The 11366-nt window shown below is 39.5% G+C and overlaps 1 protein-coding gene across 2 annotated transcripts in view; it reads left to right on the top strand.

Moving 5' to 3' along the window:
• The first annotated feature begins 212 nt into the window (after positions 1–212).
• Positions 213–11366, top strand: part of MBNL1 (muscleblind like splicing regulator 1) — an 874569-nt gene continuing 863415 nt past the window's right edge. For both annotated transcript variants that reach the window (XM_044070529.1, XM_044070522.1), the window contains exon 1: positions 213–230. The gene's annotated coding sequence lies outside the window, so the exon portion shown is untranslated. The remainder of the gene's footprint in view (positions 231–11366) is intronic.

Below are 11366 nucleotides of genomic sequence, written 5' to 3'. Positions count from 1 at the left end.
ACTGTTGTCATGACAACCACTGTACATCTTTGTGAGTAGCCAGTTTACTGTGCTTGGATCTACAGGATTTTGAGACAGCATGCATTCAGGCTTTCATCTCCTTCCTCTTAAACTGGGCTACAAGTACTGAGAAAAAAAAAAATATGTAATTTACCCATGATACACTGCAACATGCAACCCTTCAAACTGTGGTTTAACATCTTGACTGAGAACATTTGAAAGGGACACAGGTAAGAAGTGAAATTTTCTTTATCCCGAACAATTATATTACTTGATGTTTTTATTGATACAACTTAGTTTGTCTCTCTATTACATTTTGGAAATAATATAAGCAAGATAACACTTTACTTAAGGTATGGATAACAGTTTGTAAGTGGAGCAAAGTCTGCTTTATAATGAAATGCTAAATAATACTTAGATTTTTAAAAATGCATTTAAGTCATTTAAGGTCAAATTCAAAAGTCTTTAATCTATGTACTTATTTATTTTTGCTGTGTATATGCCAAATGTATCTATGTCTTTACAAGGAACAATGTACAGTCACTACAATCACTAGAGTGATATTAGCGTATCTTTTTTTCTTGCTGTATATCCTGTTCAAGGAACATAAGACTAAAACTTAGCTATGCTTAAATAATATGCAGAACTATGCTATCCTCTCATTAAAGATGTCTACACAGATTTGGTCAGCATTCCTTTCAGCCTTTTCTCATGCAATTTCTCAATTTCTTTTTTACAACCTCTGTTTCTAAGGCTTAAGTTTCTTATATACTCAAAACGAACAGACTGAGGAAGTTTGCTGATCTGATAACTGTAAAAATAATTATGTTCTGTTTTGCTGCAATAGTACACAAGCATTTGTTGGCACATTGTAAATTATTTTTTTAATGCCTATTTTTCATTCTACTGTGGGACACATAACTTCCTTATTTACAAAGTTAATTGAGTATCATGCAAAATATGGAGCTACTTAAGTAAGCATATAACTGTTAATTATTTTTTCTCGTAACATTCAGAGGAATAAGGGAAGGGTATTTCATTAGAATACTAAAATGAAGAGGGAACCATGTTTTTGTATTATTTTTCTAAAGCTAAATATGTCTCACTGGCAATAATGTGAGCTAGGCATTAACTGTTTGTCAAATGATGTGCAAATAATGTGGATTTAGTCAGTGATATCAGAAGAAAGCATTAAGTTTATAAAGCTGCTTGACTTTTGAAGTCACACACACACGCACACACACACACACACACACACACACACACACACACACACACACACACACACACACACACACACACAGCACTATGGAAAGCTCCTTATGAATGGATAGTTATCTAATAGTTTAAATGAAAATGTTTATATTTTGAGTGGCTGCGCAGGTGTAGCCTACATTTCAAATACATAAAATGGCAAAGTAGTGGTTCATAAACTTGAAACTGCCATGACACTGGAAGGCAAAAAGGGTTTTTCTGGCGTGCATGTTTTTTGCAAAGTGTATATATGAAAGATGTGGCTGCAGTTCTTGGAAAGGACAATACAAAGATAAACAATTAAACAAGGAAATGTGAGTATTTCATGGAAAATAAATGAAGATAATTATCAAAGTATAACTTTCAGGCCTCATCTCAGTGTGATGAAGTGAACAGGAAGTTAGTGCATAAAATGAAAGACACATCACAGGAACAGGAATATTTGCTTACAGGGAACATTAACTGCACAGATGTGGAGTGGGAGATTTCATTAGAACTGGCAGGAAGTTACTGGAGTCACAGCAGGGAAGGTTTTTCTGTGATGGTGTACCTCCTAAAAATAAGAACAATATTTAATGAAACAGTGATAATGAAATATGGCATGTGTACAGTGTGACTTTGCTATACAATCTGGGCTCTAGACACCAATCAGATGTAAATATCAGCATAATGATTCTCTTTAAAATACATTGAACTATTGGACTGGATTTTAAATGTAAACATTTTGGTGAAGTGGATAAGACTTTCATAAAAAACATAAGAATTTAGACAGAACATGGGTTGATGTATGCAACAAAACAAGTACATATTAAGAGACACTGATACTAGATTTGGAAAGTTGACAAAAATGTACCATTTACTAATGAGGTGGCAAGACAAACCTTAGTAAAGTTAAAGAACTGAGGAAAACTAAGAAACTGTAGGCATGGTACAATAAGTGACTGTTGTTAAATATACTAAGGTAATATACTAAGTGGCTCAAGGTGGTGGGGGTCAGACAGTTATGTGTTAACTCAGATGACAATTTCATGACCAAGGCTATTATGAACTAGAACCAAAGTCATAAACATTTTTATTTTCTGTATATCTAGCAGTACTGCCTCTTATTTGATAATAAATGGCTCCACAATTTTGCAAAGTGAACTTGAAAAGGTTGGACTCTTTCACTGCAGTGAAACAAAAGTCCCAATTTGTGTTCTGATTTGAGCAGTAAATGTAGTTTGTGAGGGTAAAGCTCATTTTTAGAACTTACAGTGAACATAATTATCCCCTCAATGTATATAGTATGGATTTTTCGGTATAAGTGTTTATTTATTCAGCTTGAGAAGACAGACGTTTGTTGTTAAGAGCAGAAAGTATTGTTGCACTCCAGTATTTGGGTATAACTAAAGGCATATGCAAAGAATACATAGAATTAATACTTTTACATGTTATGGTGATTTACGTTGACATAAGCCTTATTAGCAGTATATGGCATATTATTATTAGTAGTGAACTTTTCTTCCAGAACAGTATTAGCTATGTATGGTGTTTTACATACCTTACAAGTTTATGTTTTAAGTGTAAGGGGACCCTTAACATTTCATGGCCTTAAGTTCATTTATATGGATTTGTTTATATTTTTCTATAAATGAGCCTTTCACAACATATTCAGTATAGTTAGAGCAAACTCTTGCTGTTCATAATTTGCCTGGCTAGTCACCTTTGGCTTTGCACTCCAGCAGATATAAGAAAAGAAATGGGTGGACACCCCATTGATACGACTACTCACTCAGGTATTAATGATTAAAAATGTTCCTAATTAATGGAAAAGTGGAGACATTTTGCTGTTTTACATGACATGCAGGAAGGCAGAGTTAGAAATGTACCTTTTGATGATATTTAGTTGAGGATGACATAGGAAAATAAGCTTATGACAATCTCCATCAAAGAAGAATGTTGAACAGTTTTATGTAGAATACATTAAACGTTATTGCTGATATTTAGGACTCATCTGCACATGATTACCCGAATCTTCCTTTGCCATATCACAGTCCCAGATCAGACTGGATTCACAGAAAATTCAATGCATTAGTTCTAGAAGACAGAAATGTGAGATCATTATTGTTCAAATACCCTTAAAAGCCAACCTTCAAAACACTATCCATTATTTTTCCAAAGGTTAGGTTAAGTTTGACATAACTCAGCCAAATGACTTTCTTGATTCTATTCACATGACTTTTCAAGATTGTTTTGTTGCCCGGTTTAAACAATCTACTTTACAGAAGTAATAGTAGCCCTGTCAGACCCTAACTTCTTCCCTTAAAAGTCTGACTGCATTGTTTCTCTTCCAGAGCTTTAAAAATTTAATTGGATCATCTTCCTGCAAGAGTAATCATCCTGGACAGCATTCTCTGACAAACATTTCCTTAAAGGTGAGTGTAATAGCAATTAATCAAGACAATTCTGCCTTTCCTGCCTGGTCTGTGCACAGTACCATGGACAGGGAAGAATACGGAAGACGGTGCAACATTTCCCGACTCCACCCTACCCATTCCATACCATATGTATGGACTTCATTAAACTAACACCAGCAGAGGGTAAACGATTCTGTTTGGTCATCATTGATGCCTTTTCTAAATGGGTAGAGGCATTCCCAGTAAAACATCCTGATGCACAGATGGTGGCTAAGCTCTTAGTGAAAGAAATCATCCCCAGGTTCGGGATACCCAAAAGAATCTATAGCGACAATGGTACACACTTTGTAAACCAGGTTATTCATAGATTAGGGCAAGTATTTCAAATCGATCTAAAGACCCACTGCGCCTATCATCCCCAATCAGCGGGGTTAGTAGAACACCATAATGGTACACTAAAAAGCAAATTATGAAAACTTATGGCAGAAACACATAGCTCTTGGATCTCGTGCCTATCCCTAGCGGTCCTAGCTATGAGAACTCTTCCATCATACCAGGGTCTTACGCCATATGAAATCTTATACGGTCGACCATACTACGTTCCACAGTGGCAAGGACTGCTGCCTGCGGAACGTTAGGGGGAACAGGGGCTTGCAGAATATATGAGAGATTTACTAACAACAACATTTTTCTTACCTCAGCAATCTTTTTCAGATTCACAAAGAACAGAAGCTGTCTCAGTCGTGGCACCTGGTGATTGGGTGTGGATAAAAATCATAAAACACAAGAACTGGGCATCACCCAAGTGGGAGGGACCATACCAGGTACTTACCTCCACTCCGACGGCAGTGAGAATAGCAGAGAGAGCCTCGTGGATCCACCTGACACACTGCAAAATTGTCAAAACTCTCCAGCTAGACAAGGGCCTTGGCTCGACATCGAACCTCCCACCGACTGAAACTTAGCTGCAAAAGGACATGATGACAAAACCTTGGGTAACAACCATTCTCAGCATAATCCTCATGGAAACAACGGGGGGTACGGCCCTGCACCAAGGGACAGTAACTAAGGGAGACGGTCACGCCATTCTATGAACCCAGGCTGGCGTGAACACTAAGTTCTATCTCAATGTTTGTGACACCGGAGTGGACTGCTCATCACTTTCCACCTATGAAAGGGCTAGAGCCACGGGAAGAGCTAGAGTCAAATATTTATGCAATACCAACTGTGCTTCCTGGGAAAATGTATGGTGGACATCGGAAGGAAACTGGGAGACCAGCGCAGCACAAATCCCAGAAAAAGACCAAAATCAACAGGGAAGAATAAAAATCACTGCTCATCATTCTACCCCATATGTCACCATCACCATTCTTAACCCTCAAGTGAGTGACTCAGGACTGTATGGGCTTGGAATTTCAATAACAGGAGTAACTGACCCATTGGGGAAAATCAAAATCGAAATCCAGACAGCAGCGAATACGACCCAGGCACCAATGACGGAAGAAGAACAGCTAATGGTAGAAACAGGGTTCGCACAGAAAAATGCCTGGATACAATGGGTAAGGTTTAGTACCAAAGAAGCCCAACAACAAGACTGTGTTGCCTGGGCTAAAGGAAGGCAGGAACTGGCCACCGTTCCACTACTCCCGGAGGAAGCAAACTATACATGCCTACTGAAACTGTTCCATAACCAAACGCATAAGGACTGTAAAAACGAAACTCAACGATTCCCATTGACAAAATTATCGGCAAAACCACCTGCAGCACTCGATTATCCTGGTGCCTACACTTGTTACCTTAGAAATGGCACCGGAAAAGACTATGGCATACTCACCTCAGCCTACTGCAATGGGACCATTGTCAGAAACGACAATGATTTACTGAAGGGTCAAACGCACAGCCTAGCAGATGTCTGGTGGCTCTGCGGAGACAATAGACTGAGATCCCGGCTGATAGAGCCCTGGAAAGGAACCTGTGCCCTGGTCAAACTAATTCTACCATTTTACATCCTACCTGTAGCAGCAGACGAACTACCCACCAGGACCCTTAGGGCAGCCCAGCAGAATAAAAGGAAAAAGAGACATGCCCCAAAGCAAGCCTTCAATGATGGGGTATACATCGATAGCATTGGAGTCCCAAGGGGGTCCCCGATGAATATAAGACCATAAATCAAATAGCTGCGGGTTTTGCCTCCATTTTTATATGGGTACAACCTAACAAGAACGTGAATTGGATCAACTACATATATTACAACCAACAACGTTTTGTGAACTACACAAAGGATGCCCTAAAGGGCGTTGCTGAGCAGCTAGAAGCAACCTCCGTAGTAGCTTGGCAAAATCGCCTTGCCTTGGACATGTTGCTGGCGAAAGAAGGAGGAGTGTGCAAAATGTTTGGGACCTTTTGCTGCACCTACATTCCAAACAACATGGCACCAGACGGCAGCATCACCCGAGCTCTGCAAGGCCTCGACATGTTGTCCAAAGAACTGGCAGAAAACTCGGGCATAAGTAACCCCTTTACTGACTTTCTGCAGGCCTGGTTCAGGAAATGGAGTCATCTTATCGGAAACCTGTTGATTTCTATCGGGGTCTCAACGGTTGTCCTGATAACATGTGGCTGCTGTTGCATCCCTTGTATACGTGGACTGTTACAGCGACTGATAGACACGGCAGTATCTAAAACAATGTGTCAGCAGCTTGGCACCAAGGAAGAGGAATATCGTTATGTGGACTATACAGAACTTTCTGGATTTTAATTGAAAATGTCTATGCTATGCTTCTATCCTATTGCTTTTGATACAAATCTGCAAATACTTGACGTTTTTCTTAACAAAAAAAAGAAAAAGAAAAATTACAAATGAATGCTGTGCAGGACTGTGTAATGGCAATTAAGGGACTAGAGCTTCCTGATGGTTGCTTATATCAGCCATAGCCCGACTCCTACCCAAACTGGAGCATTCTCTGCTGAAGGAACCAGTGCCGAATGGCAGCAACCGACAGGGTAACAAATCCCTACTGAATGGTAAATGGGAAATAACTGGGCAGACAATTGGGCTACTGAAGGGTTCCCAAATCCCCACCTGCTAACCTGTCTATGACAAATTAAGCAGAGAGAGAGCAAGTAGTCTGTTTGGGTGAGACGTGGACAGGAGCCTATACTAGTGGGGAGGGGGAATAAAACCAGTACCTACACGTGGCCTAAGGAGAGCGCCCTTTAAGTGACCTTTTTGCTCTTGTCTCAAACTGAGTGACTTACTTAACTGTAAATTCAATGGAAATGGTTAAGAAGGGAAAAAGTTCTTTGAACAATTTAAGAACCAAACTGATCGAGAGGAATACACAAAAATAGACTTTTAAGTGTCTTAACAATGACGTAATGTATGTAAAGAAGAACTAAATGGGTTTTACCGTATGTTACTGAAATATAAAAAGACAAATAAAAGTGTTTTTAGGGGGGAAATGTAATAGCAATTAATTTGCAAACATCTTGTTATTTGTCTGTTGCAATAAGCTACTTGCAGAAATGCAGAAATTTGCAAGGCTTGGGTATAACCACGGCTGACTGAAGCAGAACCGTTTGTGCCTGACATTTGTTATAGGTCATGATAGCTTAAAGCAGAACCGTGTGTGCCTGATACCTGTTATGTGGGTAAAATGTGTGATGAAAGTTCATGTTTGCTAAGGCTTAACAGGAATTAAAGTTGCTTAGCTGTGCAGCACAAAGTTGAAAGTTGATCAACATCCTGTATGTTGAGTGCAAAGCAGTGTATAAAAGCTGATCCTTAAAGTGTGTCAGTTACACTTTTTGCTTTGAATGCTATTGTCTCCTTGCACAAGTAAATAAAGGAATCTTGCTGAAGCACAAGAGACTCGCATTTCATTTTAACAGTGAGCATCTAACCATTATCTATCCAAGCTGAGTACTAAAAAGAGGGAAGCAAAATAACCAATAATTTGTATTTGGTAATTTCCAAACTGTACATCATTTTGTACAAACAAAGTTAGGCCTGTCAGTGAAGCAGCTGAATGTGTGACGACAACTAGCAAATGCACCTTCACCCACTCACATGGCTATAACTATGGGAGGTAGTCACCAGCTATGTCACCGCAAAAGCCCTTGTTCATTTTTTTTAATAATACTTTGGATTATTCTGCTTTGACCAGTTCACCAAACAGCCAGAATCATTACCAGGACAAGTTGATAGATTCTTGGTATGATATCCCTCCTAAAGTACATCATCCCCTGTTAGTATATCATCATTTTATCATGCACTTTGATAGCAGTGCTTCAAATATTACATCATTACCCACCTGGGATTAGACGTTACAACCTTCAGGTTCAGAACTTGATGTGATGACAAAGTGGGCATATTAGCATATAAGGAAATTAAATCATACACTGACTGAAAAGCAAATACTAGCTCAAAGGTGTGATATACCAGTGTTCCTGAAAAAGCACCCACAATACGTAAAGAAATGGTGTGTCTTTCACTGAGATGTCAGTGATCTATGACTATGGATATAAATGAAACGAGCAAGAAAATAACTATTATATGAGGTAACATAGGGTGGAGAGGGATTAAGTTCATTGCTTGCTTGTTTCTACTTCCTGAAAATGTGGGAAGGGAGGCAAGAAAGTTTGAGGGAAATAAAAATATAGATTGTGGTGACAAATAGGGTAATAGAAGAAATTACTTGTTTGTTTGCTTTGTGGGTTTCTGATATTTAAATGTAGAACATTATTCAGTCTTTGTTATATTGACAAATCATAATGGGTATTTTCCTGGAGTTATATATAAACTTATTTGCAGACAGTGAATTCCAGAGAGAGCTGACATCCTTTCATGGGCCACTTTGGACTTTGGGTATTGCTTATTTTGAGGAGAATCTTATCTACATACACTGTGAGGTAAAATTTTTGGAGACTAAAGATAAGTTGCTTTATGAATAGACAGCACAACAATGCCACAAAGTCTGCAGACAAGACTTGAGAAATTGAGGCTGTGGATAAAATGGAAATTGTTATAAGGGGTAGGAAAGAATGCATGTGTTCATGGTATGGTTCATGTAAAGGTTGGGATTCACAGAGATGCTCTTCATGTCTGTGCACAGTTTAAACAGCTAAGTGGTACTGCAGGGATTAATGAATATAGAAACAAAACATTCTGAAATTATAAGCAGGTAGGTTCACTTCAAGTATGTAAATGAGCCATATAGTAAATATGCAAACTGACCTAGCTGTTTAGTATTTTTATGCAAGCAGAGAAAACTATGCAGAGATATGCATACCTAAAAGTGTAAGAGTCACTGCATGTAGTGTAGAACAATCTCCTGAGAATGTAAAATGTTATCTCAAAGTAACATCAATATGTGGCAGCAGCACATCTGCATGCATCTCTGCATCCATCAGCGAGATGGCACCATGTGATGCATTCAGATAAGGAGCCATATGTTATTTGCAGCTGCACTGCTATGGTGCCCAAATATTGGACACTCACTGGATTCAAATAACAAAAGGAAAGGGGTGAACAGGAAAGTGGGAAGAGGGGAAGAGCAACCAGAGGGTCACACAAACAGGGACAATGCATGGAAATGTGCATGATGAGGGGATGGAGGGAAACCTTTTTGTGTGGATAGGCTCCCCTTTTGTTATTTTATTGGCGAGAAGGAAAGAGCAGGAAGGGTGAAAGGGAAAGCAGGTGAGAAAAAGAGAATGTAATAGTGAGCAGGAGAAAAGAAACACAGAAGGTCGCAGACAAACAGTATATGGCATGCACATAACAGGAAGTGAAAACATGGGATATGCACATAACAGGAAGTGAAAACATGGGATAACAAAAATTGAATGTCAATGACCAGTGATGGCAAGTGTTGAACATCTCAGAAAGTGTTGGGCAGGTTCCAAGAAGAGGCAAACAAACATGGCTGGGAATAAGGTGAGATACAGCAGCTACTGTATCATCCCTGTCCTTGCCATGAGGTACATTGCAGGGATCCATGTGATGGATCAGGGTGACCAGTGGTATTGGCCACTTCTTATCCCTGTGGACTGATGTCAGGGTTTGCATAGTCATATGATTCTGCTATTTCCTCCAAGAGGCTATTCACATAAGCTAGATACCCACACACTGCTTATGTCAATACAACCTTCACCACATATTCCAGCAGTGACTGAGTCTACTAAGGCAATGTAAGTGGGCTACATGCTGGTGAAGAGCTAGAACACCTCTCAAGGAAGGTGGCCTTAGGCTCATCACTCTTCTGCACCTCATCCACCACCTCTGAAGGTACAGGACACCTGGACTTGTCTATGGACTAAATCTATTGCCCATCCCAGAAATGAGGAAACAGACTGGGAAAGCAGTCACAAGTTAATTGATCCTGACACTGGACAAAGCAACATAACAAACCCTCAACCCTTATTAGAGGAAACACTGTGATTGCATGCAAGAGTTTCCTTCTGCCTCTGGAGGATGACTCACTTTGCAACACATTCTGTGCATCCTGAAAGAGAAAGCGCAATTTAGAAAACCATGATAACTGTCAGATGAGCTGCTTGAAAAGATATAATTCATGTACTTAGGTTGCATGCACATGTCTCCTGTGCATATGGTTAAATGCATACGATGTGTATAGCACAGGTATACAAAGGATGACACCAGATGTGAGCAGTGAATGTGACATGATGCAGCATGACCCTACCCTAGAAAAAGGTCCTGCAAAAACCCACACAAAGTGCAGTTCCATATCACATGCAGTGCCATCACCACCACCATCACTACTTTAACCTGATATGGAACTGCCACGTAGTTGTAATCCTAATCCACAGGATGAGCTTGACAATTAATTGCTTGTAGCAACAACAATCTTAAGTCTACATCAAGAAAAAAAGAAAACAGAGAAATACAAAAACAAGAGAAAATACTAAATGTAGAATTGTTCGTGTTCTGCCTAACCTATAATTTCCTTGCATGGAGCTCAGCAGGATTGCCAAGCTAAAGGTCATTCCAATTATGCCTGCACTGCTCTTAAGTGCTGCTGGTACCCATGCCTGAGGACAACTCCTCAGCCAAGTCATACCAGACACCAATGTGCAGCTCTTCAGCAGGAGCCATCAGTTATGAGCTGCTACAGGTGAGCATAGGAAGTAGGCTGCATCTTATTCTACAGGTGCACCACTGCAAAGTATTGCAATTCATTGACATGCATGACTCCTGGCCTAATTAACTTATTTGCAATGTAAATATTTATAAACTTGTAAATCGTCGGAGGTACATCATAGTGTTCTAGATTACATCTCACAGCTTCGGGAAGATATGCTGCATAATTACATAACATTATTTGGATACATAGGCTGTCTGAGGAGGTATGCAGTACCCTGAAAGTATGTGTTAAGCTGTGTTTCATCTACCTTCTTAATGACATTTACCTTTCCGCTGTTATACACATTACATATATCTAACACCAGAAATACGTGTACCTCCATGTGACTCATATCTGTAGAAAGTAATGGTAAACAAGAAATCCCATGGTGTCAGGACAACCTGTTCTTGTGCAAGGCAGCAAATGTTAAGCACTACTCTCGCCTGTTTAATATATGTTGACTTGTGGTGGTGAATGCAGCAGTTATTTCAACATGTGTACCCTCACCATACTATGTTAGGCACATATCACTGCTAGATACCAAGGTGGATCAAGCTCTTGCCAACCTTAT

The sequence above is a fragment of the Protopterus annectens genome, chromosome 4.part1 (assembly GCF_019279795.1).
Source record: "Protopterus annectens isolate FY-2018-M chromosome 4.part1, PAN1.0, whole genome shotgun sequence".
Lineage (NCBI taxonomy): Eukaryota > Metazoa > Chordata > Ceratodontiformes > Protopteridae > Protopterus > Protopterus annectens.
The sequence above is the reverse complement of the archived record's forward strand: the minus strand, read 5'-3'. Positions and strand labels throughout refer to the sequence as shown.